Source organism: Erythrolamprus reginae, chromosome 8 (genome assembly GCF_031021105.1).
Source record: "Erythrolamprus reginae isolate rEryReg1 chromosome 8, rEryReg1.hap1, whole genome shotgun sequence".
NCBI classification, from domain to species: domain Eukaryota; kingdom Metazoa; phylum Chordata; class Lepidosauria; order Squamata; family Dipsadidae; genus Erythrolamprus; species Erythrolamprus reginae.
The window spans coordinates 42,640,545-42,664,705 of NC_091957.1; the positions used below are offsets into that span (position 1 = coordinate 42,640,545).

At 43.4% G+C, this 24,161-nt stretch overlaps 1 long non-coding RNA gene across 3 annotated transcripts in view; it reads left to right on the top strand.

The window, feature by feature from the left end:
* The first annotated feature begins 1,527 nt into the window (after nt 1-1,527).
* The window catches only part of LOC139171495 (uncharacterized), a 108,374-nt gene continuing 85,740 nt past the window's right edge, over nt 1,528-24,161 (top strand). For all 3 annotated transcript variants that reach the window (XR_011559756.1, XR_011559757.1, XR_011559755.1), the window contains exon 1: nt 1,528-1,623. This is a non-coding gene — a long non-coding RNA (uncharacterized lncRNA). The remainder of the gene's footprint in view (nt 1,624-24,161) is intronic.

Below are 24,161 nucleotides of genomic sequence, written 5' to 3' on the forward strand. Positions count from 1 at the left end.
TGCATTGCGCGCAAGGACAGTCCCCCGGCCTGGATACACGCGAGGGAGCGGTTCTGGCGCCTTTTGTTTGGTTGGGGCCTTTCGAAATACGCGGAAACCCCCCTGCCCGTCCACCCGCCCAGCCCAATCGGCCAATGGAATCTGTCCGAAAAGTAGCCACTCACCGGATTCCTTCCCAACTTCCACCGAACAACGCGCAACTCCCGTTCTTTTCTCCTCTCCAAACGTGGTTTTGCACCAAATGTCCAATTCTGCCTGTGAAAAGGCCAGGAACAAAATCTGCCAAAAAGTGCAAAATTAGATAACGGTAAATAATAATAGTAGCAACAACAACAACAACACTGATGATACTGATAAGGAATAATAACGAAGAATGAAGAATAATGAATAAATAATAAATTTATAAAATAATAAGTAATGAATAAACAAATAAATTTATTAAATGTTCAGTTGATTGATTTTCATGTAGTAGTAGTAAGAATAAGAATAAGAATAAGAATAAGAATAAGAATAATATTAGATTTGTATGCCGCCCCTCTCCGGAGACTCGGAGAAGCTCACAACAACAATAAACAGTGTACAAATCTAATACTTAAAAACCAATTAAAAACCCTTGTCATTAAAATAGTCACACAAACCAATCAAACCATGGTAGAAGCTAGAGGGTATATCAATTTCCCCATGCCTGGCGACATAGGTGGGTTTTCAACAACTTGCGAAAGGCGAGGCGGGTGAGGGCAGTTCTAATCTCCTGGGAAAATTGATTCCAGAGGGCCGGGGCCGCCACAGAGAAGGCTGTTTCCCTGGGTCCCGCCAGATGGCATTGCATGGCATAATAATAATAATAATAATAATAATAATAATAATAATAATAATAATAATAATAATAATAATAATAATAATAATAATAATAATAATATAGCAGCAGTGGCAGCAGCTTTGGGTACAATTCTAAAACATCTGGAGCACCACTTGATCACTTCAATGCCACCGGGGTTGACAAAATCACCATCAGTCAATTGCAAAACGGCAGTTTTCCCAGGAACAGTTTACACCCCGTTTCTTCTTACACCTCGCCTATCCCAAGTCCTTGCTACTCGATAGATGGCTAAAAACGCCCCAAACAGTCTAAACCTCTGGCTGACGGTGCGATTAACAAATATAATAAAATAATAAAAATGACAGTTACATCGTGTTCTCCCCCATTCAAGCATTCTGCAAGGGAACAGAAATCGCGATTTATTATGGTGCTCCAGCTGAGAAAATTAAACCTTAATGCTTTGTGAGGAAGGAGGGGGAGCTAAAGAAATCTCTGACTTTTTTTTTATTATTATTATTTTGAATGACCTTTCCTTTGCATAATTCCGAGGTAACCTTGCTGCGTAATTGTATTTGCACTTACAAAACGCTGCATCACAGTTCCCTTATTGGTTTGAAATTCCATTAAATATATTACAGGAGCTTCCCAGGTTAAGCTTGATTTAAATTTGCATACATTTTCATATATTTAGCAGAAATAAAAGAAGGCTTGCAGCTACCCCAAAGTCATTAAGGCAGTAAGTTCTCCAGGAAGACAGATCTGGAGTAAAATTTCGGGGAAATGAAAATGTCGCCCTAAACAAGGTGAGCTTCTCCCCACCCCCACCCCCACCCCCAAATTTGTATATTTCTGTGTGTCTCTGTTTAACCTGAACGCTCTCTTTCCGCTCCCTATTGGTTTATTGTTTTAAAACGTGGGACAAAATAAAGGCGAACACAATTTCTTGGCTACGCTTTAGAGAGGAGGTCAGCGGACAGGTGTTTTTGAAGCTAAAAGGCAGGTGGTTTGTGCAGTTTGGATTCGAAGTTTGCAATCAAAGGAAATTAGATAGATAGGTGATAGACAGACAGATAGGTAGATTTCGCTTTGGGCAAGCTTGATTTTGCTTTGGTCAACTCGCGGTCGTGGGTTTGAATCCACACTCGACCTTGGGAGAAAAGCCTTGCGCCCGAGGCTTTTTTTTTTCTCTGCAGGCGTGGAGAAAGTCCTGCAACGCGTTCCCACGAATCCGGACAGCTGGATTCCTCCACTAGAATCCGTAAAAGGGAAGGAGGGCAGAGAAAACCGGCCCAGATGGTGTGTATGTGTGTGGTTCTTTTTTTCTTCTTCTCAAAATAGGGCTGCCTTTCCATTGGGATGGGACAAAAAGGCGGCTAATATCAAGAAAGGAGTTTTTTTGGGTGGGTGAGCGCAAGGTGGCAGGAAGGCAGAAGGGATTCTTGTCCGGCCTGGCATTGCCAATGTAGTCGCGGAGGTCGGTTGGGCGAAGCCAGGAACCAAGCCGCCGCCTTGCTTTGGATAGGAGCGGAGCGCCACGCGAGCCCTTCGGCTCCCAGGGTCCCCACTCCAGACGCAAAGTAGTTAAAACCAGAACTCTGTGGGTCTCTAAGCCGACCTGGTCCTCCACGAGCCGAGGGCAAAGACGGCGCGGGTCCTTCTCTCTTCCTCCCCCGCCCCTACACACCCTTTCCCGGCTCGAAGGACCCGGGCTTGGCCCCCCAAATCAGCCACCCTTGACCCCGGGACTGGGCGCTTCCTTTCGGCTCCAACGGCGCGTTCCCGAGGCCTGTCCGACGGCGGGTCGCTTGAAAGGGTTTAAGGATGGCAGGAGTGAAAAAGTAGAGGAGTGAAAGAGAAGAGGGCGGAGGGAGAAGGGAGAAGAGAGGGGATGAGAGGAGAGGGGGAAAGCTACCCCTCAAAACGTCTGGGTGGACTTTCCGCCCATTTGAATTTTCTCTTGCCGAAAAGCAGCAACAACCAACCAATTTACTTACTTACTGGCTGACTGGCTGACTGGCTGGCTGGCTGGCTGGCTGGCTGGCTGACTGACTGACTGACTGACTGACTGACTGATTTAATTCAATTTGTATGCCGCCCAACTCCCCAGGGACTCTAGGCCAGTGTTTCCCAACCTTGGCAACTTGGAGATACATTTGGACTTCAACTCCCAGAATTCTGGGAGTTGAAGTCCAAATATCTTCAAGTTGCCAAGGTTGGGAAACACTGCTCTAGGCGACTCACAACCAAAAAAAATAAATAAAACGTACAGATATAATATATTGTACGCCGTCTTAACCCTCCAAATCTCCATTCCACTTTGGGATTTGAGCTGATGATGGGGCTGGGTGTAAATAGCAAGAATCGGGCCCTGCTCTCCAGAGGAGGCCTTGAGTATTCAAGCAAAGGCAAAGGACCTCCCCCACCCACGAAATTCAAGGGTAATCCCATTCCCCTCCCTCCTTCCCCCAAGACAAATCGCCACCCTATCTTCTTTTCTATTAAAAAAAAAAAATCTAGGCGCAAAATCTCGAGGTTAGGCGATTCATTTGCGTGTGTGTGCGTTCTTTGCCCCTTCCTCCTTTCGGTTCTCCCGATTGCAACACACACACTGCTAGAAAAATATAGGGCCAAAACCTATCTGCCTGGAGCTGATTTCCCTCCCCCCGTTTTTTTCCCCTCCACCTCCTCCCTCCCCCTTTCCCCCTTTGCATCTAAAGCTGCTCGAGTGGGTCTCTTTAGCTTTCCCCTGTCAGTCTAACTTCCCGAGTGTAACAGATGCTGTACTCGGGCGCCCTTTTCTGCGGCTCCCTCCTATTCAGCCTCGCATAGTTCGCCCCCTGATCCGGGTTTCCATAGAGAGGGGCATAAAAGGGAGGCCAGAATCGCGAATGCGTTGCCCCGTGCGGAATAAAAGGACCTCATTCAATAGGCCGACCCTGTCTCAAGGCGAGGAGAGAGAGGGAGGGAGAGAGACGGCGGCGGTGGGCGGCCGAGAGTTCCTTTTTGCAAGGGCCAGTAGCGTAACTGTTGCAAGAATCCTGGGCGACTTATTTTTCGTGGGCTCCGGAGGGAACACTGCCTTGTTCTTTAAATCTTGAGTAAGAAGAAGAAGGAGGAGGAATTTATATGTGTATGTATGTATGTATATGTATGTATGTATGTATGTACCGGTATGTATGCATACATGCATGCATACACACAAACACACATATATACACACACACACATATATATACATGTGTGTGTGTGTGTCACATGTTGTTGCTGAATTTGAAAATTAAGGGAGACTAGAATAGATCTATATACAAGTCTTCATTTTCAAATTCAGCAAAAATAATTTACACTTACATTTACATATGTGTGTGTGTGTGTATGTGTGTGTGTGTGTATCACATGTTTTTGCTGAATTTTAAAAATTAAGGGAGACTAGGATAGCACTATTTCGGCCTTGTTCTGGCCTCATCAGCTAGCCATACCCTTACTGGGATTTGATCCTGGGGCTTCTGCGTTGTAAGGCGGAGAATTAATATATCTCTATCTCTATCTCTACCTCTACCTCTACCTCTGTTTGTCTGTCTGTCTGTCTGTCTGTCTATCTATGTATCTATCTATGTATCTATGTATCTATCTATCTATCTATCTATCTATCTATCTATCTATCTATCTATCTATCTATCTATCTATCATCTATCTATCTATCTTTCTATCTTTCTATCTATCTATCTATCTATCTATCTATCTATCTATCTATCTATCTATCTATCTAATCTGTAGATTGTTCTGAGTTCAGGTTTTACCCCGTATAATATTTTGAGTGTCTGTTACACAGGGTAAAACCCGAACTCAGAACAATCTACATACATATACCCGTGGAAATCTACGAAAACAAATATATGTACGTACGTACGTATGTATGTATGTATGTATGTATGTGTAAATGTAAGTGTAAGTTATTTTTGCTGAATTTGCTGAATTTGAAAATGAAGCGAGTCTGATATACACACACAAACACACACCAAGAACCAATCTATGAAATCTATAAAATCTATTCGCCGTTCTTTTGCAACGCGTTTATGCTTTTTAAAATCGGGCCGTTTCCCCTGAGACTTTCTCTCCTCCTCTCACCCCCCCCCCCCGTCACCGCTCACCGCCCCCAAGGGATGAGCTTACTATCACGCTTCCCGCCCGTATACACGCCCCCTCCCCTCCCTCCCCTGAGTTGAATGAAGGAAACGCGGACCAACGGCAGAGAAAAGGCGCGCTGAGTCGGAAAGCCCCCAAACCGAGTTAAGCCGAAGGCTTTGCCATAAATCTCCCCTTCTCAGCCAGCGCGCTTAACCAAGCCTGGGCAATACATACATACATACATACATACATACATACATACATACATACATACATACATACATACATACACACACACACACACGGAAGGAAGGAAGGAAGACATAACTAACTAACTAACTAATTAACTAACTAACTAACTAACTAAACAAACAAACAAACAAACAAACAAACAAACAAACAAACAAACAAACAAACAAACAAACAAACAAACAAACAAACAAACAAACAAACAAACAAACAAACAAACAAACAAACAAACAAACAAACAAACAAACAAACAAACAAACAAACAAACAAACAAACACCCAGCCGCCGTCAGAGTTCTGTTATAACCTTGCATTGATAGTGGCGCGCGGAGGGGTGGGTGGGGTGGGGGCGGCCGGGGGCGGATTAAAGGAAGGAGTAAAAAAAAAAAGCCGCTCCACCCAGAACTGGGAAAGTCCGCGGAGGCTTTAAACGGAGCCCTTCCCGGCACGTTTCCAAGCCGAGGAAGTCCGTGGAAGTCCGTTGAGGGCTGAGTTTGGGGAGGCTGGGAGTCCGCCCGAGGTTGGGGCCGTCTTGAGCTTCCCCACCGACCCGTCCTTTTGGAGGCCTGCGCGGCGTGGGGCGGGGAGTGGGGGGGTGGGGGTGGCGAGCCGTGGGTTTGAGTGCACCTTTTTCCAGCGCCGGGCCGGTAGATTTGTGGGCGATCAGAAGAAGGTCTTGGAGACCGCAGACTGGTATGTACCCACCTGTGTGTGTGTGTGTGTGTGAGAGAGAGAGAGAGAGAGAGAGAGAGGGAGGGAGGGAGGGAGGGAAGGGGGAAGGAGGGAGAGAGGGAGAAAGGGGGGAAGGAAACAAGAGAGAGAGGGAGAAACAGAAGAGGGGGAGGGGAGGGAAGGAAACAGAAGAGAGAGAAACTGAAGAGAGAGGGAGGGAGGGAAACAGGAGGGAGAGAGAGAGAAACAGAGAGAAACGAGAGAGAGAGAGAGAAACAGGAGAGAGATAGAAGAGCGAGTGGGAGGGAGAGAAGAAAACAGAAGAGAGAGAGAGGGAAGAGAGAGAGAAACAGAAGAGGGAGAGATGGAAGGAGGGAAGGAAAGGAGGGAGAGAGAGAAACAGGAGAGGGGGAGAGAAACAGAAGAGAGAGATGGAAGGAGGGAAGGAAACAGGGGAGAGAGAAACAGGAGAGAAAGTGGGAGAGGGTGCAGGAGGGAAACAGGAGAGAGATAGAGAAGGGGAGGGAAAGAGAGAGGGAGGGAAACAGGAGGGAGAGGAAAAACTTAACAGAAAAACTGAAGAGAGAGCGAGAGAGGGAAGGAGGGAAAAAGGGGGGAGAGAGGGAAGGAGGGAAAAAGGGGAGAGAGAGAGAGAGAGAGAGAGATAAATACTGAAAGTGTGCGCCGCCTTTTGCCACATCTTTCAAAGGCGGCTTGCAAGCCTGCAAAATGAAGGTTGCCGCGGATTGGAGGGAAGGGGCTCCACTGCATTTGATTCACGGTAAACCTGCCTCAAAGGTGTACCAAGAAAACGGATGTGTGTGTGTGTGTGTTTGAGGTTCGCAGACGCGGGGTGCTGAAGGGCACTCCACTCATACAAATTATTTAGGAAAAACACATCCCCTGAAGGAGTCGCTTCCTTCCTCTCTCCCTCTCGTAGAAGGAGGCAGAAGGAGAGCCCAACAAGGCCAAACCGGAGCTACCTTCTCGAACCCTTTCTCCGGGGGCTACACGCCCCCACCCCACTCGTCGCCCTCCTGTTGCAAACTGGATGGGGCGCAATTCAAAATTGCAACTTCTTCAGAGGCGGTTGAATGGCGAGGAAAGGGGCTGTGAGGGGAAGGGCAGAAAAAGAACTTTTACTTTCTCCTCTTTTCCCCCCTGCGGGGGTGAGGTTTTAACTGGGTTTAATATGGCAGAAAGATCCCGGCGGGGCGAGGGCGGGGCAGCTGGGCGAGGTTGCGACCCCTTGCCAAGAAAAAAAACTTCGCCCTTTCGCCCAAGTTCACTGAAGGAGAGGCAAGGGGATTTCCTCGGCGGTGGGGAAAATGCAAGTATCAACAGCAATGATAACAACGAAGAAAACAGCGGCGACGACAACCATAATACTGTAATGATGAGTGGCTGTGCTTGGAAGAGAAAGAAAGAAAGAAAGAAAGAAAGAAAGAAAGAAAGAAAGAAAGAAAGAAAGAAAGAAAGAAAGAAAACAACAACAACAACAACAACAATAATAATAATAATAATAATTTATTAGATTTGTATGCCACCCCTCTCTGAAGACACGGAGTGGCTCACAACATTGATAAAATATTGATAAAATTGAACGGGTTCAAAGATGGGCTACAAAAATGGTTGGAGGTCTTAAGCATAAAACTTATCAGGAAAGACTTCATGGACTCAATCTGTATAGTCTGGAGGACAGAAGGGAAGTGGGGGGCATGATCGAAACATTTAAATATGCTAAAGGGTTCAATAAGGTCCAGGAGGGAAGTGTTTTTAAGAGGAAAGTGAACACAAGAACAAGGGGGCCCAATCTGAGGTTGGTTGTGGAAAAGATCAGAAGCAACGTGAGAAAATATTATTTGACTAAAGAGTAGTAGATGCTTGGAACAAACTTCCAGCAGACTTGGTTGGTAAATCCACAGTCACTGAATTTAAACATGCCTGGGATAAACATATATCCACCCCTAAGATAAAATACAGGAAACAGTATAAGGGCAGACTAGATGGACCATGAGGTCCTTTTCTGCTATCCATCTTCTATGTTTCTATGACAAGATAACAAGATGAAAAGTGGAGAAGGAAAAAAGAAAAGAAAAGTAATGCAATGACCTGCGAAGGAGGAATAGAAGGACTCTGGCAAAAGAAAGCAAGGATAGTATGGACAAGAAGAGGTGCCTTGGGTGCAATCCCAAAAAACAAGGGGAGCACCACTTGAAACATTTGCAGTCACTGACAAATTCGCCACTGGTCACAGAAACATAAAAGATTGATGGCAGGAAAAGACCTCATGGTCCATCTAGTCTGCCCTATTATCTGTATTTTATCTTAGGATGGATATATGTTTATCCCAGGCATGTTTAAATTCAGTGACTGTGGATTTACCAACCACGTCTGCTGGAAATTTGTTCCAAGCATCTACTCTTTCAGTCAGATAATATTTTCTCACGTTGCTTCTGATCTTTCCCCGAACTAACCTCAGATTGTGCCCCCCTTGTTCTTGGGTTCACTTTCCTCTTAAAAACACTTCCCTCCTGAGTCTTATTGAACTCTTTCACATATTTAATAAATGTTTCGATCATGTCCCCCCCTTTCCCTTCTGTCCTCCAGACCAGTGTTTCCCAACCTTGGCAACTTGAAGATATTTGGACTTCAACTCTCAGAATTCCCCAGCCAGCGTCTGCTGGCTGGGGAATTCTGGGAGTTGAAGTCCAAATATCTTCAAGTTGCCAAGGTTGGGAAACACTGCTCCAGACTATACAGTCGATTGCAAAAGGCAATTTTACTTAGAACAGCTTACATCCTGCCACTATATTTATAACATCACCAAACATCCACATCTGGCTATCCCGAGGTCCTTGGGAAAGACTTGACAGGTGGACAAAAGTGCCAAATCCAGTCTGAACTTTTGGATGATTGGTGCGAAGAAATCAATATGGCTTGTTATTAACAATTGTCAAAGAGGAAGACAGAAGAGTCCGCATTGGCAGTGCCTTCAGAAAGTAAACTAGAAGAGAAAGCAGAATAGAAGGCAAATGTAACTGGAGGAAATCACAAATATATATTTATATTAAACATATACACAAAGGCCTCCAAATAGCAATGGAATGACTGAGGCAAAAGAAAGAATAGTACCAATAGCAATTAGGTGCCTTGGGTGCATCCCCAAACAACTGGAGGAGCACTTGATCAGCCTCGGCATTGACAAGAAATCACCATCAGTCAATTGCAAAAGGCAGCTTGACTTGGGAGCAACTTACATCCTGCCACTTGAGGTGGGCAACACCATCAAACAGCCATACCTGTCTATCCCAGATGCTTGGGAGGGACTCAATAAATGGACAAAAATGCCCAAATCAGTCTGAATCTCTGCCTCACTGGGGGAACAATCATAATACGTATTTCTATTTTATTTCATTATATTATAATATAACATAACATAATATAACATAATGTAATGTAATGTAATGTAATGTAATATAATATATAACATAACATAACATAACATAATATAACATTATATTATATTATATAATATTATATAATATTATATCATATCATATCATATCATATCATATTATATTATATTATATTATATTATATTATTATATTAATTATATTATAATCTCCGGAGAGGGGCAGCATACAAATCTAATTATTATTATTATTATTATTATTATTATTATTATTATTATTATTATTATTATTATTATTAAATATAATTAATGATATGGTATGGCATGGCATGGTATGATATGGTATCATATCATATCATATCATAATATTATATTATTATATTATGTTATGTTATGTTATGTTATATTATATTATTATATTAGGATGCTACTTTATAGATTATTGTTCAAAATCTTTTTGGAAGCCATGTGAGTATTCTTGGGATATGAGTGTGGGCATTGATTTTGGTTAAATCTGGATTAGATCTGAAGGATTCACCCTGGAAATCAAAGCAGCTGTAAGCCCAGCCAGAACACACACACGCACAAAATGAGTTTGAAATCTGGCAGAACCCATCCATTTTTATTTGCACTCAAAGGGCTTAAGAGTAAATCTGCTTTGTAAACTTGGCCACTGTCTGGGAACTTTGGAGGCGCTGGCTTCTTCTCGGGGCTTCTGTCCATTTCAGCACCACCAGAGCCTGATGCTCTTGGTGGATTCCTCTTGCAGCCTTTTGAAGACTCTGCACCAGTGGTAGCTTCTGAATGCTCTTTCAGGGCAGCCCCATGTGGAGCACATCGCAGTAGTCCAGATTTGAGATGACCAGGGCTTAAATGGCTAAATGTAGGGATTTGTATATGAAGTGAGGAGGAGGAAGAGAAAGAGAACTGGAGAGGGAATAAGAGAAGAAGGGGGAGGAATGAGAGGAGGAGGAGGAAGAGAAGGAGGAGGGAGGAGGAAGAGAAAGGGGAGAAGGAGCAGGAGAATAAGGAGGAAGAAGAGAAAGATAAGGAGAGGGGAAGAAGGAGGAAGAGGAGAAGGACTAAGAGAAGGAAAGGAGGAGAAGGAGGAATAGGAGGAAGAAAAAAAGAAGGGGGAGAAGGAGAAACAAGAGGAGGAGGAGAGGGGGAGGAGGAGTGGGAGGAGGAGGAGGAAAAGAAAGAAGGGGAAGGAAGAATAAGAGGAAGGGAGGGAGGAATGAGAGGAGGAGGAGGAGGGAGGAGGAATAGGAAGTGGAGAAGGAGGAGGAGGGAGTGAAGAAGGAGCAGGAGAAGAAGGAGGAGGAACAAGAAAAGGATAAGGAGAGGAAGAAGAGGAGAAGGACTAAGAGAAAGAAGGGAGAAGGAGGAAGAGGAGGAATAAAAAAGAAGGGGGAAGGAAAAGGAGGAACAAGAGGAGGAGGAGGTAGATGAGGAGGAGGAGGAGGAGGAAGAGGAGGGGGAGGAAAGGAGGCATATGTGTTCATTTGGGAATAAATGAGATATTATCATGTTCACCACTGCATCTGGTGGGCTAAGGGCTGAAATTTTTAACCCTTCTCCATGTGTTGCATTGCAATAGGTTCTGGCCTGAAATCATGTTTCCTTTTGTATCTTGGCTTTTGGAGCAGATACCGAGTGGGGCCCTGAGTATTCATGACTAGAATCTCATGCCTGGAGATCAAACTTTCTTAGGTCACCCTGTCTTCTAAGCTGACCTGGGATCCTGCCTTTTTCTGCCTTTTCATCACCTGCTGCTTCTCCAAAGTGATCAGAACTCGGCTAGTAGCAGCAATTTGCCAGCCAACCTAGTGAATTAGAAAACTTCTCTCTCTCTCTCTCTCTCTCTCTCCATCCCTCCCTCTCTCTCTCCCTCCCTCCCCCCTTTCCCTCTCCCTCCCTCTCCCTCTGTTTAATTTATGTTTTATCGTTGGTTTAGCCTTCTGATTTGATTGCCTTAGTAATGCAGGTTGCCTCCAGCTGCTGATGGCACAGCTTTAATTCTGTTTTAAAGGTCATGTAAACATGCGCCGGTAGCAGAAGGAATGCAAATCCAATCTTTCTTTTCCCCCCATCCCATAATAATGGAGCCTCCTGTTCAGCCTTTGCCTGGAAAATGAACAGGAAGATGCCCTAAAGATGAGAAAGAAGAATGACACGTAGGACTACAATCCTGGCAAGACGTAGTTCTTATCTCTACTCCTGCAAAGAAAGTAATAATTGCAGAAGCTACTACTGCTAGTAGTAGCCCAATTTCTTTTCTTTTATAATGATTGTGTGATATAAAGATTGGGAGATCTTTGCAGTGGCTACTTTCATAATATTATAACGTGTTCCTTGACCAACCTAGCAAATGAATATATATATATAAAATAATAATCTGGATTTTAATCTGGGTTAGGTTATCTTTAAAATTGGTTATTTTGTGTGTATGTGGGTAAGAAGGAGAGAATTTGTACACTGTATGAAGAGAAAAACTTTCATCTGATAAGGGAACAGTGCCGTATTAACAGGGTGGGGTTGGCCTGAGAACTTTTCCTGCCCTTCTGTTGGTCAGCTGGCCTGCATCTTCTGCTTGGAATGTCTTCTAAGTTAAAATAATGTGAAATAGAGACAGACAACAGGAACAGCCACATAAAGCAATGAATTCTAATCCTGCCTTTGCAATGAAAGTTGGGCCAATTATCAGAAGCTGATGAGATCTAGTGCCCACCTGGATGTCTTTGGCCAATCACCAGGAGATGGTGGGTTCTAGTACCACCTTCACCTGGAAAGTTGGCTTGATGATGTTGGGCCAATCACCAAAAGATGGTGAGTTCTAGTCCCACCTTCACTGGGAAAGTTGGCTCCATGACATTGGGCCAATCACCAGGAGATGGTGGGTTCTAGTCCCACCTTCACCAGGAAAGTTGGATCGATGACGTTGGGCCAATCACCAAAAGATGGTGAGTTCTAGTCCCACCTTCACTGGGAAAGTTGGCTCCATGACATTGGGCCAATCACCAGGAGATGGTGGGTTCTAGTCCCACCTTCACCAGGAAAGTTGGATCGATGACGTTGGGCCAATCACCAAAAGATGGTGAGTTCTAGTCCCACCTTCACTGGGAAAGTTGGCTCCATGACATTGGGCCAATCACCAGGAGATGGTGGGTTCTAGTACCACCTTCACCTGGAAAGTTGGCTTGATGACGTTGGGCCAATCACCAAAAGATGGTGAGTTCTAGTCCCACCTTCACTGGGAAAGTTGGCTCCATGACATTGGGCCAATCACCAGGAGATGGTGGGTTCTAGTCCCACCTTCACCAGGAAAGTTGGATCGATGACGTTGGGCCAACCACCAAAAGATGGTGAGTTCTAGTCCCACCTTCACTGGGAAAGTTGGCTCCATGACATTGGGCCAATCACCAGGAGATGGTGGGTTCTAGTCCCACCTTCACCAGGAAAGTTGGATCGATGACGTTGGGCCAATCACCAAAAGATGGTGAGTTCTAGTCCCACCTTCACTGGGAAAGTTGGCTCCATGACATTGGGCCAATCACCAGGAGATGGTGGGTTCTAGTCCCACCTTCACCGGGAAAGTTGGCTCAATGACTTTGGGCCAATCACCAGGAGATGGTAGGTTCTAGTCCCACCTTCACCAGGAAAGTTGGCTCCATGACATTGGGCCAATCACCAGGAGATGGTGAGTTCGAGTCCCACCTTCACCAACTTTAGACATGAAAACTGCATGGGTTTCATCCATCGAAGAAGTCAAGTCAATGATGTAACTGGATTCCATCTTTCACTGGGGAATCTCCACAACCTCATTTCCGAAAATAATGAAAGTGGGAAGGGAACAATTTTACCTCCCTGACTTGAAATATTTTATATTTGAAACCTGAATTTAAAGGTCTACAGAGATTTTCAGTCATCCAGGTCATGGTCATCCCAAAGGTGATTTTTCAAGAGGCAACTGCACTTTTTTTTCTTTGAACGTTTCTCTTCTTCATCCAAAAGCTTCTTCAGCTCTAGCTGATGAAGCTACTTGGATGAGGAGCAAAGTGTCTTCAACCCCCCCCCAAAAGTCCAATTACCTCTTGAAAAAACACCTTTGGGATGACCTAAATTTAAAAAGCCCACTTTTGTTTCTTTTATTCTTATCTTCCCTTTCAGAGGTCACTTAGGAAAGCTGGCTGCGTTAATTTTCTGTGGTTGGGGTGGCAAACTACTTCAGGATTCTCTCTTTCCTGCTTAATTGATTGATTGATTGATTGATTGATTGATTGATTAATTTGACTTTTATGCCACCCAATCCCGAAGGACTTCTTTATTTCAAAAAGTGGGATGTGTCCCCAGCTATCCATAACCTTAAAGGGATTTGAACCTGGGGAGCAGCTTTAACCTCTAGAGCCGCGGCACATTTTTTACATTTACAAAACCATGGGGCACATTTGGGGGGGGGGGGGGCTAAAAAAAGTTTGGACAAAAAAATTATCTCTCTTCCTCCCTTTCGCTCTATTTCTCTCCCTTCCTCTTTTTTTCTCTCTTCCTTCTTTCCTTTTTTTTGCTCTCTTTCTCCCTCCCTCCCTCCCTCCCTCCCTCTATGTTTTTCTCTCTCCCACCTTCCCTCCCTCCCCCCTCTCTCTCTTGCTTTCTTTCTCTCTTGTCCTCTTTCTCTCTTTCTCTTTCTTTCTCTCTTTCTCTTGCTTTCTTTCTCTCTTGCTCTTTCTTTCTCTCTTTCTCTTTCTTTCTTTTGTTTTCTTTCTCTCTCTGAGCTTTGCGGCACACCTGACCATGTCTCGCGGCACACTAGTGTGCCACGGCACACTGGTTGAAAAACACTGCTCTAGACCACAGGTTCTCCTCTCCTCTGCTTGTACCAGGGAAGAGTGATATGTTTTTTTCTGTCGAATTAACCTGGCGTACCCAAATATGCAAGGGAGCATACTGCTTCCTTTTTGCCTCTTGCGTCCTCCAGGGGTCATATCCAAGGCAGTTAAACTTTTATAGCCAACAATCTATATTCTATATGTGTAACATATATTTGCTGATAATGAAAAAGGAAAGGAGACAAGTATAGATCTGTTTCAAGCTGTTTTGCTCTCATCAGCTAGCCATACCCTTACTGGGATTTGAACCTGGGGAGTTCTGCCTGTAAGATGGTAGCTTTAACCTCTAGACCTCTCTCTCTCTCTCTCTCTCTCTTTGTGTGCACAGATTATATATAATGTTTTTCTGTTGTCACCTTGTATGCCCAAATATGAAAGGGAGCATACTGCTTCCTTTTGCTTTTCAGCCCATTCCAGGGGGCCATGCAGGGTACAAACCATATTCTCAAACTTACAAATAACTGATAAAGAAATAAAGGGAGATTAATATAGATCTATTTCAAGTTATTTAGGTCTCATCAGCTAGCCATTTCTTTCTGGGATTAGAACTTGGGCTGTTTGCCTTGATAGGCAATGCTTTTACCCTCTAAGCCACAAGTTCTCCTCCCTTATCAGCTGAGCCAGGGGAGGGATTTAATGTTTTTCTGTCACTTGGTATACCCCGCTCAAGGGGCCATCCAGGCTACAAACCTGGAACTTGTGGCTTTTAGGGGCTAAAAGCACTGTCTAACAAGACAAACAGCCCATGTTCAAATCCCAGGAGGGAATGTCTTGCTGGTGAGAGTTAAAATAGCTTGAAATACTAGTCTCCCTTTATTTCTTTATCAGTTCTTTGTAAATTTGAATATATATGAGTGGTGGAACATCCTTGCTTAGACAAAGATGGAATACAGTCTACAAATCAATATGAGATAAAGTCAGCAGGGGTGATCCATCAACTTTTACATCTGAGAAAGCTGCAATGCTTTCAGTGAGACTACCCTAATGCATCATCATAAGGTGGCCTGGTGCAATCTGGTTGGAATTTCATTCTTTGGTTGAAGGGCAAGAGCACAGGGAGCCTGCCTCTAAACCAGACAATGGGGGCATTGATGGATCTTTTGCAACTTTATTTTATTTTATTTTATTTTATTTTATTTTATTTTACTTTACTTTACTTTACTTTACTTTACTTTACTTTACTTTACTATACTTTATTTTATTATTTTATTTTATTTTATTTTATATTTTATTTTATATTTTATTTTATTTTATTTTATTTTATTTTATTTTATTTTATTTTATTTTATTTTATTTTATTTTATTTTATTTTATTTTATTTTATTTTATTTTATTTTATTTTATTTTATTTTATTTTATTTTATTTTATTTTATTTTATTTTATTTTATTTTATTTTATTTTATTTTATTTTATTTTATTTTATTTTATTTTATTTTATTTTATTTTATTTTATTTTATTTTATATTTTATTTTATTTTATTTTATTTTATTTTATTTTATTTTATTTTATTTTATTATTTTATTTTATTTTATTTTATTTTTTCATTTATTTATTTATTGGATTTGTATGCCACCCCTCTCTGTAGACTCGGGGCGGCTAACAACAATAGTACAAAACATCATGTAAATCCAATACTAAAACTAATACTAAAACAATTAAAAAACCCTTATTTATAAAACCAAACATACATACAAACAAACATACCATGTTCAGTTCCCCCATGCCTGGCGGCAGAGGTGGGTTTTAAGGAGCTTACGAAAGACGAGGAGGGTGGGGGCAATTCTAATCTCCGGGGGGAGTTGGTTCCAGAGGGTTGGGGCCACCACAGAGAAGGCTCTTCCCCTGGGGCCCGCCAAACGACATTGTTTTGTTGACGGGACCCGGAGAAGGCCTACCCTGTGGGACCTAACCGGTCGCTGGGATTCGTGCGGCAGAATGCGGTCTCGTAGATACCCTGGTCCAGTGCCATGAAGGGTTTTATAGGTGATGACCAACACTTTGAATTGTGACCGGAAATTGATCAGCAACCAATGCAGACTGCGGAGTGTTGGTGTTACATGGGCAATTTTGGGAAAGCCCATGATTGTTCTCTGTTTACAATTGCAAATGTCCTTTAAAGCAGAATTCCCCAATTTTAGGATTGGCTATGGGGTAGGGGGAGGGGATGCTTGTCCACTGATCACAGAAGTGGGGCATGTACTTCTACACTCACCTGTGCTCACCTGCTGGTTCTGAATGGCTCACGGCCCAATTGTGGGCTGCGATCCAGGGGTTGGGGACCCTGGCTTTAAAGGCTACCACACAAAGAGTACATTACAGTTCACAGAGTCCTTGACCCAAAACCACTGTTCAGAGTTACAGTGCCGTGGGAAAAAGTGACTCAAGACTGACCTTCACCAACCATTGCAGCATCTACATTGTTGCAGGATCAAAATTTGGGCACTTCAGAACTTGCAGCATCCACAAAGAAGAGGGAGTCAAGCTATTGTCCAAAGCACCTGAAGGCAGGACAAGAAGCAATGGGTGGAAACTAAGAGAAGCAATCTAGAACTAAGGAGGAATTTTCTGACAGTGAGAACAATTAATCAGTGGAACAACTTGCCTTCAGAAGTTGTGGTTGCCCCAACACTGGAAGTGTTTAACCAGAGTTTGGACAATATTTGTCTGAAATGCTGTAGGGTCTTCTGCCTAAGCAGGGGGTTGAACTAAATGACCTCCAATATCCCTTCCAACTCTGTTTATTTCTTCTTCTTCTTCTTCTTCTTCTTCTTCTTCTTCTTCTTCTTCTTCTTCTTCTTCTTCTTCTTCTTCTTCCTCTTCCTCTTCCTCTTTTTCCTCCTCTTCCTTCTCCTCCTCTTCTTCTTCCTCTTCTTCTTCCTCCGCCTCTTCCTCCTCCTCCTCTTCTTCTTCTTCCTCCTCCTCCTCTCTTCCTCCCCCTCTTCCTTTCCTTCTCCGTCTATCCCATGGTCACATGGTGGTCATTAGTGACCCCCCCCCAGCCAATGCTTGGCAAGCAAAGTCAATGGGGGGGGAGTCAAATTCACTTATTGACCATGTGATTCACTTAATGTCTGGGGCCAAAAAAGTCCTAAATCTGGCCATGACTCATTTAATAACCACCTTGCTGAGCAATGGAAATTCTGGCTCCGATTGTGGTTATAAGTCAAGGGCCACTTGCAGTCTGATCTGGATATCAGTATCTGGGTGGTGAATGAAGACATCTAGCCTCACGTTATCAAGGGCTGCCTTGCTTTGAATCTCCTGTTAGCTCAGGCCATTGGCCACAGTAGCTGGAGCTCATGGAAGCTGTCATCTTAAGGATGATCTATTGAACTTGGTGGACAAAATGCTCTTTTGCTTCACTCCTACTCTCATTCTCCATCACTGCAAATCTAGATAGAATTGAAACTATGTGAAAGTATTTGTATATCTTTTCTTAGTGATCTTTCTGAATGAAAATATAAATTGTAACTGTTCACCGATTCCAACAATAAAGTTATTGTTTAATTATTATTTTTTAAAAAAAGGACGTTGGGTAAAAATGTTTACATTTGTTTGACATCAGGCTGACTTGCTGTTGTCTCCTGCCACCTGGCCTTATTTGATGGATCATCTGTACCCAGTCCTCGCTGCTGCATCCTGACCTCTGACCTCCAACTGTCAGTCTCCGTAGACAATGGTAAAGGGATACTGGAAGTTGTAGTTCAGCAAGGTTTGGAGAGATGCGGGTTTCTTTAATCGGATTTTGGAGAAGTTTCTCCTGGTCGCTTTATCTGACGCCCTCTATTTCTAAGGTCAATTCTTAGAGAAGAAAAGCCATTAGGAAGAAACAAACACTCCATCTAAGACTGATCATTATTGGGCACTGTTATAATGGGAAAACGCTGGAAATTCCTCCGTCGCAATTCTTTGCAAATTTCGGTGGTGGGGCTTGAGCTGGTATAAATAGAACTTAATAAGAAAATCTGGCTTAATTTTAGGAAGGATGCTCCATCTCTTTCTCTCCTTGCTATAATTGAAGAAATCATGTGCCATTGTTGGATATAAAAGGTATAATTTTGCAATTTGCCTTTAAGGCAGTTTCTAATCATAAAATAGCACTGCGTCTTTGGAAACCTCTAGCAATAGGGGAAAAAAACCTAGGTTGACTAGGGAGAATGGGAACTGTAGTCCAACTCTTGTGATCCAATCAGGAATGTCAGAAACTCTACACTTCTTAATTAAAGTCAAATGAGATATAATTTAAACAAACAAATCTATAATAAAGGAGATACAGTGATACCTCATCTTACAAACGCCTCGTCATACAAACTTTTCAAGATACAAACCCGGGGTTTAACATTTTTTTGCCTCTTCTTACAAACTATTTTCACCTTACAAACCCCCTGCCGGCGGCGGGATGCCCCGCCTCCAGACTTCCGTTGCCAGCAAAGCACCCATTTTTGCGCTGCTAGGATTCTCCTGAGGCTTCCCTCCATGGGAAACCCCACCTCCGGACTTCCGTTGCCAGCGAAGCGCTCGTTTTTGTGATGCTGGGATTCCCCTGTAGCATCGCAAAAACAGAGAAGTCCAGAGGTGGGGTTTCCCAGCAAGGGGAGCCTCAGTGAAATTGCAGCATCGCAAAAACACAGAGGTCCGGAGGTGGGGTTTCCCATGCAGGGGAGACTCATGGGAATCCCAGCAGCACAAAAATGGGCACTTCGGCTGGCAAAAGGGGTGAATTTTGGGCTTGCACGCATTAATCGCTTTTCCATTGATTCCTATGGGAAACATTGTTTCATCTTACAAACGTTTCACATTAAGAACCTCGTCCCGGAACCAATTAAGTTTGTAAGACAAGGTATCATTGTATCTGATGTTTGCAAAGGCAGCTGGAAAGACAGGGGAGGTCTTTTAAACCTCTAAATAGAGGGCTACGCAGAACAAAGCCTCAGCAGAGGTTTTGTAACAATTAGACGGCTTCCAGAGGAAAAGGCAACTGTAATTCTTAACTAACTACTACAAATAATCCTCAATCTATGTCCAAATTGAGACCATAGTTTCTGTGGCTAAATAAATAAATACTTTATTTATTTATTTATTTATTTATTATTTAGATTTGTATGCCGCCCTTCTCCGCAGACTCGGGGCGGCTCACAACAAAGTGAAAACAATTTACAACAAATCTAAATTACTGTTTAAAAATATTTTAAAAACCCCATTTTCTAAACAAACATACAGACAGACATTCCATTCATAAATTGTATATGCCCGGGGGAGATGTCTCAGTTCCCCCATGCCTGACGACAAAGGTGGGTCTTAAGGAGCTTACGAAAGGCAAGGAGAGTAGGGGCAGTCCTAATCTCCGGGGGGAGTTGGTTCCAGAGGGCCGGGGCCGCCACAGAGAAGGCTCTTCCCCTGTGGCCCGCCAACCGACATTGTTTAGTTGACAGGACCCTCTAATTTTTTTGGGGGGTGGGCGGAAAAGTATAGTGTCTGAGCGGCAGTCCCTTCGGGACTGGGTGGCACAGAAATAATAAATAAATAAATAAATAAATAAATAAATAAATAAACAAACAAACAAACAAACAAACAAACAAACAAACAAACAAACAAACAAAAAACCACCCTGTTTTGCCTCAGAGAATTTCAAAATAAAATACTGTACTGTGCGTCTATAACAGTGAGCTCATAATAGGGCAACTCTATCAATATCAAAATGCCACTTAAATAGTTGAGCTAGTTTCAAACTAGATTTTGATTTTCTTTCTCTCTTCATTACTCCCATTCTTTTTCTTTCTCTTTTTCTTCCTCTCTTTTTTTCTATATGTTTCTCTCTCTTCCTCTCTCTCTCTCCTTCCCTCTCACTCTTTCCCTCTCGGTTTCTGGGCAGGTTTGGAAAACTCTGAGTTGATGATGATTTTTAAGTGAGCGATTGCTCACTGCTCAGCTTAGAGGGAACTATGGTCATTGTATGTGTATATATAGCATGCCCATACAACAAAATTCACAAGATGCCTAAAGACTAGTGTTGGGCGAACCCAACGAAGTTTGCTTTCGGCAAACTCACCTGAACTTTGCCGTGAAGTTTGGGTGAGTTCACTGAACCCGAACCTTACCCGAACCCGAACCTGAATAGCAGCAGCCCCGCTGCGGCGTCCTTTTCTGTAAAAATAAACAAGGAGGTGGGGAATTCCCCACCTCCTTTTGCTTCCTTTTATTTTTACAGAAAAGGATGCCACAGTGGCGCTGCAAGCAAAAGGAGGTGGAAACTCCCACGATGGGACTCTGGGGGGCGGGGCTTTGATGTCATGGAGACTCCTTCCTCCCGGTTTCGGCCGGCCAGGAAGTAGTCTCTGTGATGTCAAAGCCCCGCCCCCGGAATCCCTTCGGGGGATTTCCCACCTCCTTTTGCTTGCAGCGCCGCAAGCAAAAGGAGGTGGGAAATCCCACGATGGGATTCCCCACTCTCCTCCCGGGCGACAGCATTTCACGGTGTTTGACTGATTGCCGAATCCGAACCCAGACTTTACACAAACTTTTTAAAAAGTTCAGTTCAGGTTCGGCGTGCCGAACACTGCAAAGTTCGGCACGAGCCCGAACTTTGCAAGTTCGGTTCGGCCAACACTACTAAAGACCACTCCCAACACACATAGCAATCCCAAAAAAACACGCCCCGCCCACCACATATTATTATTATTATTATTATTATTATTATTATTATTATTTATTTATTTATTTATTTATTTATTTATTTATTCATTCATTCATTCATTCATTCATTCATTTATTTATTTATTTATTTATTGGATTTATATGCCGCCCCGCTCCGCAGACTCAGGGTGGCTAACAACAGTGGTAAAACAACATGAACAATCCAATTAATAAAAACAACTAAAACCCCCTTATTATAAAAAACCAAACATACACACAAACATACCATGCATAACTTGTAATAGCCTAGGGGGAAAGAATAACTTAACTCCCCCATGCCTGGCGACAAACGTGGGTCTTAAGTAATTTGCGAAAGACAAGGAGGGTGGGGGCCATTCTAATCTTTTGGGGGGAGTTGGTTCCAGAGGGCCGGGGCCGCCACAGAGAAGGCTCTTCCCCTGGGGCCCACCAAACGACATTATTTGGACGACAGGACCTGGAGAAGGCCAACTCTGTGGGAACCTATCGGCCGCTGGGATTCGTGCGGTAGAAGGCGGTTTCGGAGGTACTCTGGCCCAATGTCATGTAGGGCTTTAAAGGTCATTACCAAGACTTTAAATTGTGACCGGAAACCGATCGGCAGCCATATTCCCCACCCTAAACAACCCAAACATCTGCACAACAGATCAAGTAATACTGTCCAAGAGCTCAGTGGTGGTGACCCTTTAGTTCATTGTTAAGTGCCAGTATAGGTCTGGGATAAAAGTGGATAAATGAGGAAATGCACCCAATTTTATGATTCCTCCTCCTCCTCCTTCTTTTTGGGTCATGATTCTTAAGGAAACCACAGTAGTTGTTCAGTAATTCAGTTGGTCATTAAAGAAATGCATCTTTTTCCATGGAGTTTGCTTGTTGGAAGCTTGTTGGAAAGGTTGGAAATGACCTCCAGGATGCTGCATTTTAGCCAACACAAATAGTTGTGTAACCTCTTCTTGAAAACCTCCTATGATGGAGCACTTCTGGAGGCAAGTTGTTCCACTGATTAATTGTTCTCATTGTTAGAAAGTTTCTTTCTAAGTCTAGGTTGGGTCTCTCCTTGATGTCTTTCCATCTATTACTTCTTGTCTTGCCTTCTGTTATTTTGGAGAATAGGTTGACCTGGTCTTCTTCTTTATAGCAGCTCCTGGAACACTGCTATCATGTCATCCCTAGTCCTTCTTTTCATTAAACTAGACATACCCAGTTCCTGCAATGGTTCTTCATATGTTTAAGCCTCCAGTCCCCTAATCATCTTTGTTGCTCTTCTCTGCACTTCTTTCTAGAGTCACAACATCTTTTTTTACATCGTGGCAACCAAAACTGAATGCAGTATTCCAAGTGTGGCCTTACCGAAGCACTATAAAGTGATATCAACACTTCAAGTGATCTTGATTCTATCCCTCTGTTAATTCAGCTAAGGATTGTGTTGGCTGTTTTGGCAGCAAAAAGATGGATATTGTTATTAGGCCCCACTAGAATCAGTGCTAACGCTGAAGTGTTCTATGGATGGGTGTGCATATTTTGTATAGTTAGCCGATTAACAACATGAAATTTATTCCTTTATTTTGCTCCATTCTGAAAACATTGGCAATCTCTGCTCTAAAACGCCTAGGGAGACAGTACAGTATCTCCAAAGACTTGAATAGACCCCATGAGTTTGAAATTATCTTATTTTTGTTTTACCATCCCCAGCATCCATTGCAAAATGTATTTTAGGCCTTCCCATCTTTGAACAAACTAGCCATGCCCTAGAGATTCCAAGGCTTGTTTGAAAAATATGAAGACTCATTATAAGAAAAGAAAGTGAGACTATTGATAAAATTAAGACATGTTGGCAATTGTCCGAAGTTCCCATAGACATTGAATGAATGCAAATGTTACGAACTAGTTGCTAGAGGTAGTGGTATACAATTTGGGGGCTATAAATACAGTGATACCTTGTCTTACAAACTTAATTGGTTCTGGGACGAGGTTCTTAAGGTGAAAAGTTTGTAAGACGAAACGATGTTTCCCATAGGAATCAATGGAAAAGCGATTAATGCATGGAAGCCCAAAATTCACCCCTTTTGCCAGCCGAAACGCCCGTTTTTGCACTGCTTGGATTCCTCTGAGGTTCCCCTCCATGGGAAACCCCACCTCTGGACTTCTGTGTTTTTGTGATGCTGCAGGGGCATCACAAAAACGAGCACTTCGCTGGCAACAGAAGTCCGGAGGTGGGTTTTCCCAGCGAAGGCAGCATCAGTGAAATCGCAGCATCACAAAAACATCGAAGTCCTTGAAAACCCACCTCTGGACCTCTGTGTTTTTGTGATGCTGCAATTTTGCTGAGGCTCCCCTCACTGGGAAACCCCACCTACGGACTTCCGTTGCCAGTGAAGTGCCCGTTTTTGCGCTGCTGGATTCCCCTGCTGGGATTCCCCTGCAGCATCACAAAAACACGGAAGTCCGGAGGTGGGGTTTCCCATGGAGGGGAGCCTCAGGGGAATCCCAGCAGTGCAAAAACGGGTGCTTTGCTGGCAACGGAAGTCCGGAGGTGGGGCATCCCAGCGGTGGCGGTGGGATTGTAAGGTGAAAATAGTTTGTAAGAAGATGCAAAAAAATATTAAACCCCCGGTTTGTATCTTGAAAAGTTTGTATGGGGAGGTGTTTGTAAGACGAGGTATCACTGTACATACATATATACCAGTGGTGGTTAGCAGCCGGAACAGTCAGGTGCTCCGTCCTGGTAGAAAATTCTGGAATGTGCATGGAGCTGCGTGTCCGGTGGGCACGAGCACACTCCTGAATTAGATTTGGTTTCTGCGCATGTGAATGGTTTTTTTTGCTTCTGCACATAGATTTGATTTTTGATTTTAATTGGATTTGTATGCCGCCCCTCTCCGAGGACTCGGGGCGGCTCACAGCATGTACAGAAAAAAAACCCAGGAAACAATAATAACACCTATACCTTAAAAAGGTGTTAGAATCTTAAACTTCTAATTAAAAACTCTAAGCAAAAACTATCAATATCATTCATTCAGCAGTCAAACTAAGCATGGAGTTGGAAGAGACCTCCAAGTCTATGTATATTATGTCCACAAATGTTTATTTTATTTTATTTTATTTATTTATTTATTTGTCACTGGCTGCCAATCGGTTTCTGGTCACAATTCAAAGTGTTGGTAATGACCTTTAAAGCCCTACATGGCATTGGGCCAAAATACATCTGGAACCGCCTTCTACCGCACGAATCCCAGCGGCCGATAAGGTCCCACAGAGTTGGCCTTCTCCGGGTCACGTCAACCAAACAATGTCATTTGGCAGGCCCCAGGGGAAGAGCC